The following is a 24211-nucleotide window of genomic DNA, read 5'->3' as shown; positions in this document are numbered from 1 at the left end:
GCGGGCGGGGAGCGGCGCGGAGCGGAGCAGCCCCTCAGAGCGCGGGCTGCGGCCGCCCGGCCCCGCGCTGCCGGCCCCGGCCCGGCCCCGCGCTCCCCGTGCCTCGCATAGCTGGATGTGTCCCGCGGTCGGATGCAAACTGCACTTTATATACGTACACACTCCCCTTACATTGACATATTGGATATTTAAATGCAAGCCACACCTCACTAGCATCCCCTTTGGCTATTGCTTCCCCCCCTCCTTCTTCTCTGATCCATTAGGCTTTTTTTCCTAAAAAAAAAAAAAAAAAAAAGCAAAACGCAAAAAGCCAGCTTCACTCCCTCTTTTATTACCAAAAAAAGGGCAAGAAAAAGCTACACATCGCAGCGAGGCGTAACAGCTCTTGGCAGCTCCTCGCCAAGCCGCCGATGAAATCATGGAGCCCCCGCACGCATCTCGTCCCTCCCGCCCCGGCTCCCCCGCACCGCGGGCACCCTCTCTCCCTCTCCCGGCTGACCCGCACCGCTTGCACCCTCCGTCCCATTCCGCTCCCTCTTTGCCGGGTGCTCCCCCCATAGAGGCGGCAAGAAGCCATTGGGTCGGGCTGGTTCTGTCAGTGCTGCCGGCCCGCGTCCCCGTTATCCCATTCCCCCCGACCACCACAACGGACACAGAGGAGAAAACACGTGAGAGAGGGGCTGGAGAACGCGCTTTTCAGATGCATGTGTGAAAATTGAAAGCGATCTTTGTGAGAAGCGATCCCGCAAGCTTTACGGCCCGGTTTACAGCGGCGGGAGGTGAGGAAGGCAGGGAGGGCGGCGCTGCCCGACTCCGCCGCGGGCTCCCTCCCCACCTTTCCCATGTTGGAAACAGGTGTTTCCGCGCTCTGCCCCGGCCCGCCGACACCGTATCTGTAACGTCAGCTGCCCGGCCGGGCTGCAGACAGACGGAGTCCGGCTCGGGTAGACGGGCGGGGCGAGGCCGGGCCGGGCTGGGGAGGAGGGGGGCACACAGACAGCCCCGAGAGGAGAGACAGGCCCGCGCCGCCGCCTGCCCGCCCTGTCCGCCAGGCGGCGCTGCTGCTCCCGCCGGCCCGGGGCTCGGGAGCTCGCGGCCGCGGCCGCCGCTGGGGTCAGTCGAGGGCTGGGGAGGGGGACTGGGCCTTCGTGCCCCTGACGGAGAGTGTTGCCCACGCAGAGGAAACTGCAGCAAGCCTCCAGACTGCCCCCAAGCCACCAGCCCGTTCTGCTGCCTGCTCCTCCGGCAGGCAGCAGCGTCCAGAGCTAAGGTATCGGCCTGCCCTTGGCGAGTGTTCCTCATGCTGCAGTAAGTCTCCTTTCAGTGGGATCTCTCCCCTGGTGGATATCGCCTCAGTGATTCTTTCTCCTCAGCAGTTCCCCCCCATGGTGGATCTCCCCTCAGGTCTCTTCCCTCAGCATGGGTCCTCTGTGGTGGACCTTTTCTCAGCAGATCTCACCCAGCAAGTTTCCTGTGGTGGGTATTCCCTCAGCAGGCCTCAGCCCTCAGTGGATACTCTCTCAGTGGGTCCCTTTCCTGTTTTTTCCTGTCAGAGTTGTGGCTGTAACGTATTTGATGTTCTAGAGGTAGTAAAATCTGCAGAAGTGTGTTTCATTGGCTCTTGGTTTATCATCTGTAATTACTGACTTCAACAGCATCTGGATCTCCTACAATATCCTTAAACCCAAATCCATGCAAGCGTTCCGAGGAACGCTTAGGACACTGAAAAAGATAACAGAGTTCAATTACATTACAGTAAAATCCAAGATAAAGTAAAACTCACAAACCTGCATGCTTAACTAATGTGGAACAAAAGCAGCAAAATCCCCTGTCCAAGCTTACATTCCTTGCTTAACTCTGGTGATTATGGTCAGCTTTTGAAGTGTCTGTTATACATTTGATTGAGAAGTTGGGCAGGCTGATACAACATACTGTATTTAGCCACAACAGGATGTGGAAAAGGTAGATTGGTAGATTTCTGTCTCCCCCCTTTTTTTTGTCTTTAATTTCCTGGTTTATTTATGTCTTACTAAGCTGAGGAAAGAGCAGAGGTTTGTGTCCTGTATTGTTTGAAGGGGGAAAAAAAGGCACTCCTTTAGAAGAAGAAAGCTGTTTATTGGTTCTTTTTCACGTGTTACGTAGAATACATGAAAGTCATCATCAGTAGTTCCTTAAAGGAGGATGGGAACTTGTATACGATTTTTATCACAGCACATAATGGGTCTCAGAATTCATTTTCTGCTCTGCTTTGTTTCAGTCATGCAGTTCCCCTAGGTTTCTTCTTTGATTACAGCGTGGCTTGTGTACGTTGAGAAGTTACTGCCAAACTGCTCCACCTTCCAATTTACTGAAGAACTAGCAGTGATATTTTCACACAGTTTGCTGAAATGGACCTTTTGTACACTGCAGAGGTGTCTATTTAGCAAGGCAGTAAAAATATTGATGGCATTATTTGTCAAATAATTACTATTCATGGAGAGGAATCACATTTGGTATCTGACTATAAAAAAATCAATGGAAGAGCAAGACTGGGCTCAAAGCAGTAAATTAATTAGAAAAGAGTAAGATAAATAAATGCAATGAGCAAATGTAGGTACTGCATATCCACTGCCTGGGGCAATCCCATTTGGTTAAGAAAAGAGCAAGACAGATGAAAGCATTCGAAGTAGCAATGGCCATGAATGAAATGTCAGATGTGAAGAATATCTGAGGATAAAGAAACAGAACCTTGAGCTTTAATAAATAATACTTCTGCTTCCTTAACACTTCCCACCTTGGGATCTCAAAACAATTTATCTACACTGATGAAGACTCATACCCGAGGTCACTCTACCTCTCCTTTTTTTTTGCCAGACGGTTGCTTTTTCCACTAAGAGCTGTTGTTTAAAGGATATTGATGGCTTTCTGTATTTGGGATTTTGGATGTGTAGCAGCCTTGCTGGAGCAGTAGCTCTGAGCAAGCTTCTGTACATCCAGAAACCAGACACGTCCACCGTGCGTGTGCGGGAGCCCTTCTGCCTTTTGTTGTGTGGTGACCATCTGTGCTGCACATGCAAGGAATGTCTGAGCTTTCTCAGCAGATAAATAGGGCAACCTCCTTTGTGAGGGGCTGAGTAAACAAATTTTCTTAAGGGGAGCAGAGGATAGTTTATTGGGTTTTATCTTGGATTGTTTTTACTTCAGCCAGTATTATTATCTTTTGTAGTACCACTTCCAGGCCCTAGACCCTGTTTGTGCTGCATACTGCGTTAAGAAGTGCGTCACAAACCTGAGTCCTTGACCTGAGGAATCTCACTGCGCTGGCTCATGGAAGAATTTTTAATGGAAGGCAACATGAATGAGGACAACTGAATTTCAGTAGAGAGGTACAGATATATTTTTGTAGCAAGTTTAGACTGTCTGGTGGAATGAAGGTAAGGGTCTAAAGATAAAGCTCTAGGTCTACCAAACTGGGTCTTGGGAATAGGTGCCTAAATAAATGGTGTGATTTGCAAAAGAGGAAGTACCCACCTTTTCCAGTTATTTGAAACATGGGTCTGCTGGCTTTAGTAATCCCATATGGATTATCAAGTAGGAAGAATCCTACTACACCTCTGACTCACGAGAACCCCCATTTGGAGAGAACTGCTGTAACTAAGATCTGTAGTCCTTAAGAGAGCAAGTTATGGATGAGCAAATGAACATCAGAGCTTTGTTGACTCTCATGTACGCAGTTTTGCCTTGGTGCCTTCTGTCGTGGAAGGGAGTTTTGTTTGGGGGAGTTTTGGGGAATGATATGCAAGGCCGATGTTTATAAAAGGTTTAAATGATTTAATATTATATACATTAAAAATCCCCTTCCCCAAACTAATTTACAACTATCCCGCGTAAGTTCTTTATATGCGGTTTGCGAATTAGATCACAGAATGATTATGTACAAGAAATTAGGAATTTAGCAACAGTTTGTGTATAAATGAAAATTTTGCAATAGGGCTCTGCTCCCTTCCATGACACCATCCCATTTGAAAATGCAGGTACTTATTCTCCCTGAAAGATTATACCTGTCCCTGCTGTGGCTAAGCGCAGGTTTGAGTCCTGGCTCAAATTGTGCATGCCCATTTCCAAGTAGCAGATGCTGAATGAGGAAAGCTTCTTCATTCTTAACTACTTTTTTTTTTTTTTTTTTTTTTTGAGATTTGGGGTATAATTAGGGGACTACTGAGTCATTAAGACTTCAGTATTTGGCTGTGTCAGAGAATATGTACCTGTGTCAGCCCTCTGTAAGTTACACACCAGTAACTGGCTACTGATCAATGCACAGTTTTTAAGGACTGTTTCACTCTGTTGTTGAAAGTAAGCATTCATGATTTCAAATTCTGTCCTAGACCCAGAGCAAGGCTGGATGTTGCAGTCTGGGGTTTAAAGCACCCATACAGCATTGCCACATTTAACAAACTTGATAGGTGGTTACTTCAGTGATTCTTAAGCTAAGAAGCTCTCAGTACTAGAACGTGAATCATTGTGTGGCTTACTGCTGAAATTTGCAGCTCATTCTTTCTACTGGACTTGTCTCCTGCTCCAGTTGTATAATTGTGACAGATTATGCAAAATTAATAATCTGTATTAATTTTGATATCCAGGCAAATGTTAATAACTATGAAAACTGTTTATTAACATTAAAACTCACCAGAAAACTTATTCGCAAGGTTCAAAATGCACAGTTTGGAAATTTATACACACAGGGAACAGGCAAAAACTAGATCACTTATTTCTTAAAGTGGCAAACACAAACATTATAAGAGAAGATTCTTGCGGTTGATTATAGCACATGCGGTTAATTATACTGCTTATCCACTAGAGGACACAGGAAGCTCCTTTCTGCTTATGACAGGAGGCAATTACTGATTTACAAGAGGTTTTAAGTATTTACTTACAAAATAGTATCAGACAGTACCCAAAGCGCGCGGAGGGGTTGCTTGTCTGTGGTCTCAAAGCTGTTAGAGGCTTTGGAGTTTCCCAGGCTCTTTTCTCAGGAAGCTGGGAGTCTCTAGCATAGTCTCTGACCTGGTTCCTCTTGATTCCTGATTCAGCAGAAGGCTTGCAGAGGGGCGGCAGGATGCAATGCGATGTGTGGTCTAAGCGCAATGTCATGCTGGCTATGCAGGGTGGTCATGTGCAGACATCTAGAGTCTGCTTCTGCTAAACTCAAGGCAATGGTTTCCAGGTAATTTCAGGATGCAGTGAGGCAGCAGCAGCAGCAGCATGCTACCCACTCGTCTGCTTTATTAATACCAGCCTGAGATTAATGGGACTTTGGACATAAATTAGCCAATCAGAATGGCACTTTGCCAAGCTTGACCACATCAGGTGAAGCCAGGACTTTTTGTTTTCCTTTCCTGTGTTTGCTTTCCCCTGCACAGAAGGAGGGGGAGCAGGGGAACATGTCTGGACAAGCCAGAGTACTTAGACTCAATGGCTCCAGGTACTTTGTCCTCTTTCCTATGGTTGCTTCTCCTCACAGCAGAAGGGAGGGAGAGCATCAAAACATGCCTGGGCAAGCCAGGGTATGGATAAGCCCGTTTTTGGCCTATCCGGCCTACCACAACAGTAATAAAAAGGAAACTTAACTCCTCTCTGGAAGGCATAGACTCAGAACATACCTAAGGGAATACAGAAACCAGTTCTAGTTCTACACAAATGAAAAGCACTGTCATTTATTATGTTGCTCCTCTAAGGATGACTTTGTAACTGCAGCAGCACTTCACAGAACTCTCCATCACCATGGAGGATGTGTGCTTTTATCTGGTATGTATTTGTATCCCCATCAGTTTGTATCAGTCAGATGTAACAAAGAGTCACAGCAAAGGTCTGCCTAGCCCCATATCCTGCCTCTTGATAACGGCTAATATTTTGTGTGTGGAAAACAGGACAAGTATGGAGTGATACTTCCTTTGGTAAACCCTCCCAGTGGTTTCTGGTTTAGAGACCTTCCTGAGTTGGAGGCTGCAGCTGTATCATTGTTTTAGATATTCCTTGGTGGACCATTTTCCATAAAATTGTCTAATCTTTTTTTTTTTTTTTGCAACCCACTTGTGTTTTTGGCTGCCATAACATCCCGTGGCAATGCGTTCCACAACATCGTTAGGTATTGTGTGAACATGAACTTCCTTCTGTTTGCTTTTGAACCCGCTTGCCGCCTGCCAGTTTGAGTTGGTGCCTTATTTTTACTGTTAAGACTACTTCAAAATAATCATTGATGTTTACCTTTCCCAGCTGTAACAGCTTCTCTAGGACTGAACTGTTATTCTCCTTGTTTTCAAGATTGAAAGGATCTGGCTGGGTTAAGTTTTCCCTGTGCTAGTGCTTTTGGCCGTCTCTTGCACAGCTTTGGTTCACTGCTCTTCCTCTTTTGGTAGCTTTGTATTTGCACGGTTAAGGGCATTGGAGTCAGTGTTGAAAAGATGGGCATACTATGGATTTATATGGAGGAATAATGCTTTCTTCTCATTTTTCTCCTCAAAATTCCTAGCAGGATGATTTTTCCAAACTGCTGTCCCTGTGCTGATCTTTTCTGCTTCTCCAGAATTTCTTTTGTGACAAGTAGTAGTTGATGTAAAGCATGACGGAACAGCTTTTTTCTTCTACATAATTTTTCATTTATGTATTGCATTTAAATTGACTACTTTAACACCCACTCACTGAATACATTTTAGGTTTCATTTTGGGGAATAGCTTTGTATCATCAATCACCTACCCACAGCATTTCCAGATTGTTTATGGGATATGAAACAGTCACATCTCAGACCCTATTCAGAGCCCACTGACATTGAAGATCTATTTCTCTTGGTTATGATCCTTTCTCCAGTTCTGTCACTTATTGTCTCATTCCTCTTGCCATAGGACTCATTTATGATCTGGATTTAGAATCACAGGATCATTTAGGTTGGAAAAGACCCCCAAGATCATCAACTCCAACAGTTTCACACTGTATTTCTAGCATAGTTAATAGTCTGGCAATTTCCCATGTGGGAATTTTAGTTAATCCTCATATTATTTTATTATCTTTATTCATTCTCCTTGAAAAAATGTTGGAGTTTTCTGTATTAAACAGAGATACAAAGGTTTGAGGATCTTTCTTGCTCTCCTCTTATCACCTGTGAGTGTCTTTTAAATACCTCAGTCAACCCTTAGTACTGTGAACTGTTCAGACACAGGTTACACATTGGAACAGCGTTCTGAATTTTTCAATGGTCAAGTTGCTTTGGGATTTTTGACCTGGTAGCTGAACTGCTCTGTGTCTGTCTTTAAGGGTACTAACACGGGTTCTCTCACAAAGAGCTAAAAATGAAATATATTGGTGTGAGTTGGAATTAGGAAGTCTGAGCTCAAAGAAATGAATGATTAAATAGGACATGCTAAAATAAAGAACATTTTTTCTCATGCTAAAAAGCTATAGTTCTGATGACTGAAGCTTTTCAGCTTAGTCACTTATGAGTAATACATGAGTAACATTACTCAGCATCATTTAGTACTGTGTTTATTTGCATGGTGTGTTTATAAGGAGACACATAAAAAGTGTTAAAAATCAAAATAACCTGATTTGCTGATTAAAATACAGCCTATTCTTCTGTTGTTAAAAGGCAGCTAGGTGCTCTGCAAGCTTCCCTAGTTAAACATCAGTTGTAGAATTCCACAATGAAGCAACCAACTACCCTACAAATCATGCTGCTTCATCACTGTATCTGTGTGGAGAGAGGAACTATCTGGTTATGAAGACCACTGTAAAGGCATGTTTTTGATGAGTCCTGCAAGTGGGCAGAGGATGGGAAGGAGATATAAGAGAGCACCTAATTAACACCCACTGAAAGGTGCAGTAATGTTTAAGCACAAAAAGGACATTAACCTGTTGGGGCAGGGCCAGAGGAGGCCACAACAATGATCTAAGGCCTAGAACACCTGTGAGAACAGGCTGAGAGATCTGGGGTTGTTCAGCCTGGAAAAGAGAAGTCTCCAGGGAGACCTGCTTGTGGCCTTTCTGTATTTAGAGAGGACCTACAGGAAATCTGGGGGCAGTCATTTTAGCAAGGCCTGTTGTGACAGGTTAAGGGGTGCTGGTTCAGAACTAAAAGAGGAGATATTTAGAGAGAAGAAATGTTTTACTTTGAGGGTAGTGAGACACTGGTCCAGGTTGCCAAGAGAGGTGGTAGGTGCCCTCATCCATAAAACCATTCCAGGTCAGGTTGGAAGAGGATGGTGTTGACTGTAGTGAGGACAGAAACATAGAGCCGAACACAGCGAAGATGAGACCTCAGGTGTCTGGATTCTCAAACCTCTGCTTTAATAGTATGGGATATTTATGGCCTTGATAAAATTAGGGAAGAAAGATGAAGAGCATCTTCTCATGCAGCAATCTAAAAAGGCCAGGAAATCCTGAAACTGAGGTTTTCTAAAAGATTAGAAAACTAGATATCTCCCTCAGCAATGAATGTATCAAACTGTGAAAGTTAAAATATCCTTCTCAGAAGCTGGGAAGCATCAGTGAGTGTATCAGTTGCTTTGAAGATCTTGCTGGTGTCAGGGCTATGGTTTAATGTAGTTGGACTCTGGCTCTTTCAGTAGGGGAAAGAATCAAATACAAAAATGAAAATAAAAGAACACTTCTGCAACTTGCTTTATAAACAACTCAGAACTTGAGGATAAGAACACAGTGGGTACTGACTGGAATAACTCAACTAAGACTTGATAGAGTGAAGTGATAGGTCTTAATTATATAGCTACCTCACACTAAGATTGTAATGAAATCCAGCCAGCTTCAAGAGAAAAACAAAACTTATTGATTGTATTCCCAGGGAAGAAAGAGAAAGAGAACAGATGTATGGAGTCTTCTGCCCACTTACTGCAATCTGCAGAGCTGACTCCGAAAGAGATAAGGGCTTAAACTTCATTTTTCCTTGTACTTCCTTCTGTAGAAGTGCCTCTGCTTAGACACCAACAAGATTTAATTTGGGGTACTAGAGAGGAGGGGGAACAAGGACCTCACACAAGAACTGACCTAAACTCTGAGGAGGTTTGTATAATCTAATTTACAATAAAGTGGTATTTACAATGTTATCAGACAAAGCTTAGCAGTGTTAAGTTAAACAGCATATAATGTGATTAGTGGGGGAGTCATGCACATGATGTCATACGCATTCTCTGAAGTCTTGGAATGGGCAGATAATGTCTCAGGCACTTACTCTCTTGTGACACATAAGAAAAGCTGGGTGAAGGCTTGGGGGATGGGAAGGAATTGTATGTGTGCACAAGGGCGAGAGCATGCATGCACACACAGCGACAGTGGGGCTGGCAGCACTGACGGCAGCCTCTCCCTTCGGTGCACAACTCGACCTGAGCTTGCACCCTGCTGGTGTGGTACTCTGTAGTGGTTAAAACAGGCCTTTGGGAATAGCTTAGAAGCTCCAAGTTCTATTCTTGACTCCACCACAGACTTGGTTTCTGACCGCTAAGTTTTCTTTGCCTCTGGTAACTCCATTTTTAACAAGCAAAGGTAGTCAGCTGGATCTGCAAAGTGCCCCAAGTGAAGCTCTGTGTGTAGATGGAAACCACTGGCATTCTGTTCATTATGCAGAACAAATACACCCAGACCACAAAGAGCTTTGCTGTAGATAACAGCAAGCAGTTTCACAGTTAGTAATGGGCCATTCATAGAAAATGAAATCTTTATCTTTCTGTCTCTCTGAGGTATGCAAAATGGCATTAAAAATGTTGGATAATCTAATCTGGTAGGCAATACATAGCTATAGGTTCACATCAAAGATAATCTAGACCATATTTGTTTTGAAGCATGTTTATGTTTTAAAAAGCTCTTGCTAAAAGCTTCTGAATTAGGCAAAGCTCCCTGTAAACTTTAAAAATATTGTAGTGTTTGAGAAAGGACTGACTAGATAGTGTTCCTCTTTTCAGTGGCATGAAAGGGATGTGGGCTATACCTGAATTCAGGTGGGAGCTGCGGATGTGCAGCATGAGATGGGACCTGCAAAAAGAGCTGAAAAACATGAAGAAAAGTGATAGGCAGAAAGGAAGAAGTGAGCTTGGAAGCTAAGGCTCATCTGTTTTCAACTCTATTATCTGTTAAAATCATTTAGGCTGGAAGAGACTTTTAAAACCATCATGTCCAGCCGTTAACCCAAGACAACCAAGTCCAATGCCAAACCATTTCCCTCAGCACCTCATCTCTGCCTCTTTGAAACACATCCAGGGATGAGGGTTCAACCACTCCCCCAGGAAACCTGTTACATTTTTTGAGAACCCTTTCAGTAAAGAAGTTTCTTCTAATATCCAACCTAAACCACCCAGGGTGCAACCTGAGACCTTTTTGTCTCATCCTGTCACTTGCTACTAGGGACATCAAAAGCCACCTCACTACAACCTCTAGAGAGCAAGGTCTTCTTTCAGCCTCCTTTAGTCTGGAGTAAACAACCTCAGTTTCTTCAGCTGCTCCTCAGAAGGCTTGTTCTGCAGATTTTTCACTAGCTTCACTGCTCTTCTCTGGATGTACTCCAGTACCACGATGCCCTGCTTGTAGTGAGTGGCTCAAAAGTGAGCACATTATTTGAGGTGTGTCCTCACCACTGCCAAGTTCTGGGGAGCAATCACCTCCATGATCCTGCTGACCACACTATTGCTCATCCAAGCCAGGATGCTGTTGGTCTTCTTGCCACCTAGGCACACACTGACTCATCTTCAAATAGTGTGATACCCATTTTCTATCACAAGTAGTCCTCGTCTTGCCTGCAGCCCTGCTGTGTGTTTATGGCACTGGTATGGATGTGTTGAGAAATGCATATGATGATTTTATTTGACTGCAGAGGGATGCCTTCAAGAACAAATCTTTGTTGTTCAGAAGGAGAAAGCCAAACTTTTGTCTCTGTGGCTGATAAATCAGGAGCAGGGGCCAAGTGTAATCTGAAGCGAGTGTGTTGGCCAGTCTGATCAGACATGTGCGATGTACTAATAGCCACAGTGAATGAAAGAGAAGCCTTGCAGGTAGACACCTTGTAAATAATCAAGGCTGACAGTTTTACTACAGCAGCATAGTTTAACACTTTGTAGGTACTTGCTTCATCATTGGTGCTGCTTAGATGAGTCTGTGAGTGTTAGACAGTTTATTTGGGGGTGAACTTTTATTTCAGATATTTTGAAGTTTGTTAGTGGGCTTTTTTTCCACTCTTACAGTCATTACAAATGGAATATCATATTGTTGCAGATGGTATTGCCGCTGGATGACTGAATGATGTACCAGAAAGACATTTTAAACTGGAAGAGGACAGGGCATCCCAGATATATTCTCAAATGCTGAACACTTCCATGAAGAAGTCATTCTGACACTCTATGTTAAAACGATGAACAAATGGTTAGCTGATACTTAGGCAGTTTTAGGAGCTGTGTGGAGGCAGATTACACACAGTGTCTTGAGAGCTGGGCTGGGTTATGGATGCTCTGTGTCACTGTGGTGAGATGTCCTGTCCTATTCCTCAGTTTACCCATCTTTTTAAGTTGGGGTGTGGTGCTTTGTGTAGTATCAGGCCTAGGAAAAGTGCTTTGGATAGCTAGTGACCACACAGTTCTTGAAGCAAAAACACTTCACAAAGTACAGAGCCTGGATACCTCAATGAAGAAAACGTCTTCCTTCTAGCTCTCACAGGAAGCCAGTTAATTGGAAGGCCAGTAACTATAATGAGGCAGAACCTGGGGTTTTGCCTGTGTAGAGTGAGATCCTCCCCTTGGGGCCAAACTCCTGTTCCATATTATGAAGGCTGTAAAAGGTCCCCTCAGCAGGTGCTGCAAAAAGGCATTTCATCTCTGCCTTTGCAGTGCAGGAATTGCCAAGCTCTTGCTTTCCTGAGTCTCCAAATGAATTCCCTAACTCAATGTGGAACAGCTGTGTGGTAGATACAGTCCTGAGAGAAGGGATGGCAAAAGAACACAACAAATGGGGATTGAATCAAATCGCACTGGGCTGAAAAACAGCATCAGTGTGGTTCTGCTCAGTTTTTCTTCCAGTAAGGTAGACTATCTTGTTCTCATAGTTCAAAGACAGGTAACGTGTGCTTGTGTGCTGATAAGGGCCATGTTGTGTACTGACAGTAAGTGAGTAACATTGGCTGTGTTCATTAGTGCAGAAAATAACAGTGTGGTCTATCTAGAGTGAGGCCTGAGAACTTTACACGCTGAAGAAGAATCTCTTTCATCACCACCAGGGCATTGCCTCTGCACAGTTACAGAGGGAGTGGTTGAACACAGCACCTAGACTTTGGTCATCTTTGCTAGGGAGTTAGAAACTGAGATCAGAGAATCACAGAATCATTGGGGCTGGAAAAGACCTCTGACATCATCAAGTCCAGCCTATAACTTAACACCATGAATCAAAGATTGTGGTTCATGAAATGAAGTTTTCAGATCTGCTGGTCCTCAGCACTTAGGATAGAAATGTGAACTCATATTTCCACCATATTACAGTAAGAGATGATGGAACAAGTCTGAGGGGACGGAAGTGATTCTTCTAGCAGATTTTAATTAGCATAGGGTAGCATATATGACTGTGGAAGTACTTGCTTTCTTCCTTATTGAAACCTCTGAAAGATAGTTTGCACAAACCCTGTTCTCTCAAGTAAGAGAAGGTGACATTAAATGATACAAATGGTGAAAACTACTGGTTTGTACTTGTCCTTAAAAGGGTACTGTTAGCAATGCTTTTGTTTAACACTTTTTGAAAGGAAAGCTTGTTCTGTGTCAGGTCTACCTGTGGGAGTTTCCAGAGGGCTTCTTAGGAGCTTTTTGGAAGTTTGTTTGCCTTGTCAGATAGTGACTATGCCTGTTTGATCTGAGAGATTGCTTAGGTATAAGTGTTATGTCTCAAAACAGACTAAGAGAAAAGGTGAAATGAAGGAAGAGTTTGTAACAAACAGAAGGTAGCTAGATACTTACTGTGGCAGAATAATGTCTTAGAAAAATCAACATCCTTCTGAAACTGCCATTTTTTTCTTGTTTCTGTGTCATAAAATTTCCTTGAAATCTTTGGGGTTTGAGTGTGTGTGCACTTTACAAAGTGATCAGAAGCTAAACAGCAGCATCTGTCAGAGAAGATAAATGACCTACCAGCAAATCATCTCAGTTAAAAGGAAGACAAAATTCTATGGATCAGGGGAATGAGTTTTAAATTAGCCATCTCACTTAACTTTGCCCTAATGAAGGGCTAATCTTTGGACCCCTGCAAAACAAATGAGAGCATCTAGTTAGATCCAACGGAAACTTTTTCCTTATGGACCTAATTGGAAGCAACATAATTCCTTTGATAGCTGTCTTAATTTAGCAGTATCTTTCCCTTCTCCTGATTTATATACAGTAACTAAGGACTCTCTTAATTGCAAACACATTTACCTTTTTGCAGACTGACAACTAGATAGGTTTGGGCGAACCTGGCCAGAGTACTTACAAATAAGGTGCAAAGATCTGTAGTGCAGTGTCTTCATAGGTAGCCTGAAGGAGCCTCAGTCAGAAGCCTTTTCTGCCTATTGTGTCAGCAATGTGCACAGTTAAGGTGGCGTGAGCCACTCTGGAAATCAACTAAATTGATACAATTTCAAATCTGACCTGGAATTTCAAGGATATTTTATCCATTAAATTACTTCATTCTTCATTTTTTTATATGACAGAATAAGTATTTATTTTTCTAAAATCTGAAGGGATGACAGAAGAAGAATTGGACACTTGACTGCTGTAAGGGCAGGATTGTGCCTTTAAGGCAGAAGGAAGGAATGTGTCAGTCATGGCCCCTCTAAAACAGGGACTAATCTTGATTACAGTATTAGCTTGGTAGTAGAATATGATCTCATCACTGTGAAAGATTACATGAAATATCAACTTGGCTGGCCTTAAAAACATCTCTGTTCTCAGTTGCATTTGCAGCTGACACTAAATTCTGTAATTTGAAGAGATGGCCATAAAGATATTTTTGCAGCACTGAGGCTGTGTAGGCCAGTTTAGAAAATCAGGAATGGATAAAAGCATGACTGTGACTGTCTCTGATGTTTTCTCTTTGACTTTTTTTTAAAACACCTTTAACTTAAGGGTACTTAGAATTTATATCAAACCTGGGAAAACAGATGCTAGTTTGAAGGAAAGTCACTGAATTCATTGTAGGATAAAATACAAATTACTGTCCACCTTCAGGATATTATATGCTTGAAGAAACCAAGTGCATTAAACAGTTTTGAGCAGTAGGTGTTCTGGGTATTGGAATCAGAGGGACAAGACAATGCTGTTTGTAGAGCACATGATAGGCATGAGCACAGCCTCCAGTGTTTGCTCTGAAGCCTAGAAGCAATATGGCGTCTTTCCTGAGTATTAGGTGTAACTTACTCTTGAGTAGTTTTGTGGAATCCATTTTGCTTTGAATTTGTACCTTTCTAATTATGTTTCCACATTGAATATGGTAATTTGAAAGGAAATAGCTTTCTACCTTGTAATTAAGCTGTAGACTCATTATTTACTCAAGCCAACCAGAGGTCCTTGGAGTGCTGGAACTGTCAGTCTGGCAGATAAGAACCTATCTGAAAAGTAAGTTTCACCTGGAGTACTCAGCTGACAAACCTGGTGCTTTGAAGGTAAATTTGGAAGGTCTATTAATTTGGTTCTTGGTTTAAGTCAGCACCTTAAATGCTTCCTCAAAGAAGTGAAAATAGAAAAAAATATTTATCTGCTAAATCACATAGAAGCCTGGCATGTATATTATCCATTTACTTGTTTTCTTTGAGCTTAAATGCAAATCCTGCCCAATGCCTTATCTACAAAGTGAGGATGGGAAAAAAATACAAACTCTCCACAGTAGTCAGAGTTTTCTCATGCACTGGTTCCAGCCCTGATTTCAGAAGTGACCTCATTTGGACAAAGGCACTGATACCCCTCAAGTCACATGCAAACAGGGTACAGGAAGCCCTTAATACTCACTGCAATGTTTGCTCCTCCTTCTGTCACTTCTTCTTCCCTCAAATTCTGCTATTTACCCATTTATCTCCCCTTTTCCCCCTAAATTAGTTATTCTTTCCTGCACTATACTTTACTGCTTGGTGCCTTGGTGCACTCTCCTACCTTGTGGGCTGTTTGCAATCATGAAATCATAGAATTGTTTAGGCTGGAAAAGATATGTAAGATCAGTAAGTCCAACTATTAACCCAACCTTACCAAGTCCACTGCCAAGCCATGTCCCTCAGCGCCACATCTCTGCCTCTTTGGAACACATCCAGGGATAGGGAATCCATCACTGCCCTGAGCAGCCTGTTCCAGGGCTTGACAACTGTTTTGGGGAAGAAACTTTTCCTAATATCCAGTCTAGACCTCCCCTGGCACAGCCTGAGGCTGTTTCTACTTGTCCTGTTGCTTGCTACTTGGGAGAAGAGATCTTGCTCCAACCTTCTTTCAGGGAGTTGTGGAGAGCAATGATGTCTCCCCTCAGCCTGTTTTTCTGCAGAGGAAACAAGCCCAGTTCCTTCAGCTTCTCCTCAGAAGACTTGTGCTCTAGACCCGTAGCCAGCTTCATTGGCCTTCTCTGAACATGCTCCAGCACCTCAGTGTTCTCCTTGTAGTGAGGGGCCCAAAACTGCACCTAGGATTTGAGCTGTGGCCTTGCCACAGCAGAGTCCCTGGTCCTACTAGCCACACTACTGCTGATTCGAGTCAGTATGCCATTGGCCTTTGATAATCCTGCTCTTGAAACCGGATCATTCTCCTTCTGCATTGTTTGCTGTGCTTACAAAAAAAGAAGTATCTCTTGCCAGAGGAAAGCTCTGGCATGTGCTGTCTTCCCCCTGCCTTCACCATCTCCTTTCACATTTCTGCCAAAGCTTGGCCTTGGATCCTGGCTGGGTGCAGGGCAGCTTCAATAGCTACTGCACATTCCTTTCAACTACCTACCTCATCTGAAGACTTTCAGGCTAGAAAGGCATTCAGCTATTCACTCTGCACATGCAGTGTAATCTGTTCAGCTCCAGAGCATTACTCTTTATGCCCAAAATGAGAGCCAAACACTTTTTTTTTTTTAAAAGAGTTTTCAGTTTGACTTCTGCAGTGGTGTAGGGGGTGCCATGCCCTGCAGGAAGTAAATGTCGAGTGATGAAGCCATTTGGGCACGACTGAAGCTGTAGTCTGAACCCCAAATCTGTGGAAACAAAACATCAATGTCAAATCAAGAAAGGGAAGAAAAGCTATTTCATTTCTAGACATACATCCCAGGACCTGCATTTGGAACATAGGTGCTGTTCTGAGTGATAGTTGTAGCAGATTTTGTGGCATTCTGTGCATCTTTTCAAAAGCCCAGAATTGCTGTAAGCAGAAAAGAGGTTCTCACCCTCACAGCAGAGCTTAGATTCTCTTGCATTTCTCTCTGATTCTTGGTGGCAGATCTGACTTAAGATGGTATCTGAATGCACAACTGGAAGACAGCAGAATTTTTCTACTGTAATGAGCAAAACTTAAAATGAATGAGTTATGGACTTTCTATTTGATAAGCAGTTGTTGAACTAAAAGATGGTGCTGTAGTATCTTCTAAACTACTCTTTCTTGTGAAATCTGTCTGAGGGGAAGGCTCTGGTTGATAGAACTAAAGTTATATGAAATTCAATCACAAGAGTGGTGAAACAAGGTAGCACTTAGTCCTATATATCTGTGCTTCCAGATAATCCTGACAAAGAGAGTAAAAAGATGAACCACGAAGAAAAGGAAGTTAATCAGAGCTTTCCAATAGAGTGCAGTGGGTGTGAGCTCAGGACCATGGTTCACTGAGCTTCTCTTTTAGTATTCTGAATTTTCTATGTCATTCTCAGCAAAGGTGGTCAGAAATATTGGGAGCCTAACCTGAAACTGTGAGGTGTTTCTTCTGCCACAAAGGTGCTGTGGCTATCAGGAGGTGCAGAGAGATTGTGATGAAGCACTCCCAGAGCTCTGCAGTCTGACAGCTTTTTGGGATGAAATAGAATTGTGCATTGAGGATCTCAAATTCTTTCCAAGGAATCTCACAGATAGTGGGAGTGAAGGTATTGAGTCATTTCTTGGGAGAGAATTTTTGGTTTTATATCCTCAATGCAGGGTGTTGCCATAATAGTGATTGTTATTGTAGAGAGAAACAAATGCATTCAGGCTGCAGTTTTGACCCAATCTGTGTTTCTGCTGTTTTGCATTGGTCTTTGCTAGTGTGAATTGTGTTGTGTGCTTTTTCTCTTTCTTTCAGTATTTGTAATTATGCTAAATGGAAAGAGCAGGAAATAGCCCAACCCAGCTCTACAAGCTAATCCATTTTCTAAGATTTTCTAGTTCAAAAGCAAAGTGTTTTGGTGGTTTTTCCTCCTATATGATCTGATGCTAATGTAACTGCAAGATCATTTGTTTCCTCTCTACCCTCAATGGATTGCGATCTGGGAGAGTTCAATCTAGTTGGAAATGTGCATATATATTTCTTTCTCAAATTCAATTATTTTAAGCTTTAAAAAAAGAGATGAATCCTTGACATACATTAAGCTTTTGATTATTTTCTTCCTGTGCTACCTCCTGTCAGATATCTTCTCTGTTGTCCTCTGACCCAGTTTCTGTATTCCTATTTCTAATCTAATTCTCTTTCTCATTGTACTTCCCAAAGGTATAAAAGCTCTTGTTCAGAAACCTTTGAATTCACATTGTTGGCTACATTCAGAACCAGTAAACTGCAGTAAGTTTGGTATTGTTTGTCTGTTTTCTTTGTCTTGGTTTTTGCACTGTCACCATGTCAGGGCAATCACTATGTATCTGATGTATATTACACAGCATCTCATTACTTTGCATGGGGTAGCTTCTGTCTGAGTATTGGTGTATCTTAGCAAAAACTGGTTTCTCTTTATCTAGCAAGATGTGTTGAGGGATGCAGTGTCCAGATCTGGATTTAGCTGGGATAATATTTTAAGGGTCGGGGCTGAAATGGAGCCATATTTGAGACTGGACAGAAGGATGCTCAGCAACAAGATTTTAGACTTGAAATGGAATGTCAGGATGTGTCCATCTGCTCCACCACTGGAGGTGGTTGTTCTCAGCCTAATTGAACTTCTAATCCCTTTACAATGATAGATGTGTGTATATGTGTAAAGGTTTTTTAATTCTAGCTTTGAAACACTGAGTTTTGGAAAAGTTGGGGGAAATGAAAAGCAAGAATGCATTTCCTGTTGTGCACAGCACTTGAACTTCTGTCTGTGTTGGCCCTAAATGATTTCATGGCTTCAGTCTCTGGATTTGAGCAATAGATGCTTTATGTGTGCCTTTTCCATTACCTTTGGTAACCCAAATATTATGTCTTGTTTCCTTCATGCCTTCACAGATTTCTTGCTTGCTTTTCCTGTTTATTGCCTTCTGGCCGAATTGCCACCAAAATGGCAAAATGCCACCAAAATGGTTTAGGTGTGCAAGGAAGACATTAAACCAAAAATGCTGCCAAATCTCACAGAATCGCAGCATGTCAGGGCTTGGAAGGGTCCTCTGGAGTCATCTAGTTCAAACTCCCTGCTAAACCAGGGTCACTCAGAGCAAGTTGTCTGGGACCACAGTGTTCAGGTGGGTTTGGAATTGCTGAGGGACTCCACAGCCTCTCTGGGCAACCTTTTCCAGTGCTCCACCACCCTCACAGAGGGTGGCAAATACTTGTGTATTGCTTAACCTCAAAGCTTTACCTCTCCTTACTGATGCTTTCCCTCATCTCTGGTAGACACAAAGTGTGACCCCCTCATGATCCCTTCTGTTTCCTAAACCTAAGGGTGCAAAAGTATTTTGATCAGACTGTCCAAGTACAGGAACCATCTCAGACATGGGACAAGAAGTTGATCAAGTTGATCTTCTCTGAGGTCCTGTGCCTGGTGAACAGCTGAGACAAGGAGGGGAAGAGCCAGGAACCTCCAGGACTGTCAGGCTGGTAAGCCTCAGAGTGGGACCAAGGGCTGAAAACTGTCTTGAGTGATGCTTTGAGATGAACAAAACTGTGTGAGGATTAGAGTATTCATGAAAAGACTTTAGAAACAGTAAGTTACTTGAAAACTCTGATATATCAGTCCTGTGTGGTGATCTACAGGGGAATGAAAGGATAAAATGTATGTAGCAGAACCTGTTGCTAACAAAAAAGTGAGCAATTGAAGAATCTTGTGTGTGGTCAGAGCATAAGCAATCTGCATAAAATCACACATGAATTTGGAAGATTTTTTTTCCATTGTAGACAGAAAAACCTTTGGTAGGAGTCCAGGTTTGTCCTCACTGCTTTTTTTCAGGAATACAGATGCTAATTTTATGCTAAGAGTGGCTTAGCCACCCCTACTGAAGACAATGGCTGTTACTCATTCTGTGCTCCAACTACATCCAGGTTTCAGCTGAAGCATAGACAAAAATCTTCTTTGCACTGGAGATCTTCTAGGGGTTTTGTGTGGTTCTTGCAGACCTACCAAACCAGAGGGCCTTACGCCTGCTTCATGTTGATCAAGCTTATGCTGTAGTTTTAATTTCTTCAAGGAGGGTTGAATTTCATTTAAATAAATCCTGAAGTATCTAGTTTTTCACTCGTGGATTAGAAATGTCCAGCATGTGTTACACTGGCTTAAAGGAATTTGCTTTTCTCGAGCTGCTGAGACTGTGTTCATTTTTCATTAGCCTATTTTTTTCCCTTGCTTTTACTTTCTTGGTTTCTGAGCTTAATACTTGAATCAAATTCCAAACATTGATGTTCAAAGTAGAGTTGTGATTGGGCTGAAATAATTCATTCTGTCCATTCTGAACCCACCTAATCTACTTGCAAGTTGTATTCTTGCCCTTTGTAGTGCAACGTTTCTGTCACCCAAGCAAGAAAAATAGATCTTCACATGCTTGGCTGATTCATGTAAGCCACTGTTTAGTGAATAGGCCCTTTGGTGTGTCATTTTTTTTCTCCTGCTTGTTTGATAAACTTGAGACATAGTTACTTTGAAGATTGGGCATTATCTACCTGCTCTGGGAACAGTTCCATGAAAACTGAGATTGGATCTCTGGGCTGCTGACAAGCTAATTCTGGACATTATTGCAAGCCTGAAGGTCAGTGTGCCTTTCAACAGCAGAATAGAATTTCTGGTGCATTCATCTCTCATTTTAAATAGGCCTCTCTAAATCTGAGCCATGCTTTTTTAGGCATATGAGAACTCAAGCTTAGATGCACTGTAGAGGACTTTAAAGATCTTGAGATAGGAAACGAAGAATAATTCCAAAATCTGGAGAGGTTTAGTAACAACAGGAGTCTTCATTCGAAGGAACCTCCAGCAATCCTCTGGGCTGAAAAAAATCACCTTACAGGGTTACAGTAAATGACATGAGAAGAATTGGTGAGCACATTTTCTGGGAGACAAATAGAAGGGAGTTCTTGGGTGATTTTTGTTGTTGTTATCTACAGGCAGTAAGTGGAAGTTTAATTAGGGAGATAGAAGAATTGAAAGAACAGGAATGATGATTCTTCAACATTAGATTCTTCAGAAGAAACAGTGTTGATCTGAGGCTGAAGGGAGAAGTGTGATTCATGGTTCCCTCTATTCTCAAACTGCTCCAGCGAGCCTATTGCCCCAGGATGCACTCCTGGCATCTGTGTGCAGTTAGGGGACTTCACTGTTGCCAGAAAAGGATTATGGGTGTCTTCTGCTGTTCTGTCAAAACATGCTTAGCATCTTCATTATTGCCAGTTAGTTCTGATCATATATTTGGGCAGAGTAGAACCCTGGTGTGTGCTGATACTCTATAGAAATTTCATCTTGCAAGCACAAAATCTGGCAAATAGGATACCTTGCTGCAAAGAACAGATCATCATTTCACTCACCATCGAACACTGTTAATGCTGCTATCTGGAGACTGTCATCTCTTGTTCAGACTTTGGCTATTTTTATAGCATGGTTTGGGTTGGAAGGGGCCTTTAAAGCTCATCTAGTCCAATCCCTCTGCAGTCAGCAGGGACATCTGCAACTAGAGCTGGTTCCTCAGAGCCACAGGCAACCCGACCTGCAACAGTTCCAGACACGTGGTATCTACCACCTCTCTGGGCAACCATGGCCACTGTCAGTGTTATTACACTTGTGGTCTAAAATATTTCTTCCTTCCATCAACTTTTAGTTTACGTCCATCATCCCTTTTCCTGTCACTATGGGCCCTGTCCCCAGCTTTCTTATAAGCCCCTTTAAAATCTGAAAGGCCACAAGATCTTTCCAAAGCCCTCTCTTCTCCAGGCTGAACAACTCCAAATTCTCTCAGCCTCCTCTGGCTCCATTCCAACAGGTCCGTATCTATTCTGTGCTGAAGACTCCAGAGCTGGCCCTGGCACTGCATGGGGTGTCTCAGCAGAACAGGGCAAAGGTGCAGAATCCCCTCACTCTGCTTGCTACCCATGCTGATGGACACCAGCTTAGGACACAGCTGGGGCTGGGCTGTGAGTGTGTGTTGCCAGCTCATGTCCACCTTTTCACCCAGCAGCATCCCCAAGTCCTTCTCCTCAGGGCTGCTCTCAACTTACTCATCCCCAGCCTGTGCTTATACTGAGGGCTGCTCTGACCCCAGTGCAGAACTTTGCACTTTTTAGTTCTGAGTTCCTGCAAACAAGCTGAAATAGATATTGGACTTGCTTAGTGCTTTCCAGTCTGCCACAAGGCCACCTCCTTATGGAGTGTCAGGAGGAGCTGAGCCAGCGCCCTTACCCTATGAGATCAGTGTCTTTCACAGGTGCTGGGTGTGCCCAGAGGATCCACCTCTTCCTTGGGAAGTCAGCCAGGAGGTCTGCTGCTTTCACACTCACGTCTCCTGGATATCTCTGACCAGCAAATAAACTCCAGGGTGTGAATACATCCACAGCTAGTTGGAACCAAACACAGTTGTGACAAAAAAGACCAGCAGTTAGAAACACTTCAGTTCTCAACAAGAGTAATGAACATAAACACAGCAACATATGAAGCAGGAGATTTAGAAGTACAGAGTCTTCACAGTATCACCAAGGTTGGAAGAGACCTCACAGATTTCCAGGCAATGGAAAAACAACATGTTAGGGGGGAGAGAGAGAGAGAGAGAGAGGCTGTGTCGTGCAGACCAGGAGATGTATGTTCTGATATGCTTGCTGTACACGAATGTGTGCAAATTGTTATCTCTCTTGGTGCTTTGGTTTCTCCAGGAAATAGAGGAAAATTGCACTCAGATGAAGTATGCCATGTCAATTATTTTTCTTTCTTATGAAAGATCCTTCCTCTTTATCCACACCCTGCAATGTGTGCTGTGTTTTGCATGCTGTTTCTGAACCCTCTGACTTGCTGACCTTCTTCGGGCAAATATGGGTCTGATGTAACTTCCCATGAGTCTCATCTGATCCAGCCTCCTTTTGATCCCATCAAAGCTGGTTTATGATGACTGGAGTGACTGCTGCAGATTTCCCAAAGTTCACTTTCTTGTCTGACCACTGTGGACCACTGTAGACCCCGACTGTCTGGAAAATCAAAACTGTCTCTAGAGTTTCTTTGCCTGTTGGAAAGTAGCATAGTGGTAGCTATATATACACTTTTAATACTGCTCAAAAGACCTTTATTAGTGTTTGTGGAATGTCTGTAACTTGTACTTTAATAGTATGTACTATTAACAGTACCTTCAAGCAAGGGGGAAGACCCTGAATTTTTTAATGAAGTGCTTATGGCTTTGCTGATTGCAAGAGTGTCCAGCTCCCTGTGCTATGGGACTGCAGAGGTAATGTTTGGCTTTGGGTTTGCATGTTCAGGCTGATCTGGCTTAGTCTAAGACTATGGGCTTCTGAAATTGTGCCTTCAATCTTGCAAGACTTGAGTAGAAAATGGCAGAAATCTTGTAGGGCTAACTTTCACCCTCATGAATGTTTCTGTGTGCTTGGAATGAGATTTGTTAAGACAAAACTGCTTTTTCATGCTAGAATCAGGTCTGTGTTTCTTCTGAATTGAGATCTGGATAAATTAAAACCAAAGAAGCATGATACTTGGTGTTGAGGATATAAATCCAGGCTGTTCATCTCCTAGTTTTCAAGAGCTGCAAATCTGAGGGTCAAATTTCAGGAAATCTTTCTTTAGGGAGAGACTGTTTAAAGAGTTGCAAGAGCCCCAGAAACCAGAATTCTTTGTTCACAAGCCATACACAGTGCAGACAACAGCAATGGCAGCAATCATTTTCCCCAGGAACTGCAAACAAGATTAACCCTGAGTTGGAAAGACCATACTCTGGAGAGGTGGAAGGAAATTCAGTATCTGAGCTAAGTGCGTGCTGACTTCCTTGGACAAAGGACTGCCAACTGTGCAAAGTTATGATGATGATGTGATGAGGACTCATCATCCACCAAAGCCTCCACAAGCCAACAACATTCATGGAAGACTGCAAAATAAACAGTCCCACAGGGTGGAAGGCATGAAGGCAGGCAGCAGGCTTTTGTTATTCTTATCCCTGCTGTACTTGGATGCCTCAGAGAGCTTCAAGGTAAGGCTTTGATGTCTCTCTTACAATGATCTGTTTCTCTACATATTTTGAAATATCTGGTTCCAGTGGTACTAAAAATTTGCTGTGACTGAGAACTTTTCCAGTGTGCAGTACTTGTTAAAATCTAACACGTGTCCAGACCAAACTCAAATAAGGATTGTACTATTCAGATTATATTGAAGTTTGATGCTTTTTTGAGCTCACAATGTAATTTTCCATTGAAGTCTAATTATAGACTTAAAAGTAAAAATTCTTTCCTGTTTTATAAAGAAATACAGTGACCTTTACCACGTCCAGTCTCTATTTTTGAAGTTGGACATTAAGGGATGTGTTGCTATTTGGCTTGTTTTTCCCTTCTTTCTTTTCAACAAGTGATTCTAAAACACCCTGTCATCCTTTCCAACCTGTTTGCTGAGCATTTCTGTTTGTCAGCCCAAGCTTCATCACACTCTGATAAATGTCCCTGCTGGACTGTTTATGTTCTCTATGTGTCTCATTTTTGACTCTGTTTGTGTGGGTCTTGCCTTTTTATTCTTATAGTGTGCTCTTTGCCTCTGAACTGTGTTTGTCTTCCCCAGCCAGAGGTGGATGTGACTTGGTACAACCACTTTTCATAGAATCATAGAATTGTTTCATTTGGAAAACACCTTTAGGATCATCTAGTCCAACAATTATCTAACTACCA

At 42.9% G+C, this 24211-nt stretch overlaps 1 long non-coding RNA gene across 2 annotated transcripts; it reads left to right on the top strand.

The window, feature by feature from the left end:
• The first annotated feature begins 1044 nt into the window (after positions 1 to 1044).
• LOC135183979 (uncharacterized) lies at positions 1045 to 23403 on the top strand. Of its 2 annotated transcripts, none has more exons than XR_010305803.1 (3): positions 1045 to 1308; positions 3206 to 3365; positions 23232 to 23403. It is a non-coding gene; the product is annotated as an uncharacterized LOC135183979 (long non-coding RNA). The 2 variants fall into 2 exon arrangements; XR_010305802.1 differs by lacking the exon at positions 23232 to 23403 and adding an exon at positions 8949 to 9031.
• Positions 23404 to 24211: the final 808 nt, after the last annotated feature.

This window comes from Pogoniulus pusillus, chromosome 19 (genome assembly GCF_015220805.1).
Source record: "Pogoniulus pusillus isolate bPogPus1 chromosome 19, bPogPus1.pri, whole genome shotgun sequence".
Taxonomy (NCBI): domain Eukaryota; kingdom Metazoa; phylum Chordata; class Aves; order Piciformes; family Lybiidae; genus Pogoniulus; species Pogoniulus pusillus.
The sequence above is the reverse complement of the archived record's forward strand: the minus strand, read 5'-3'. Positions and strand labels throughout refer to the sequence as shown.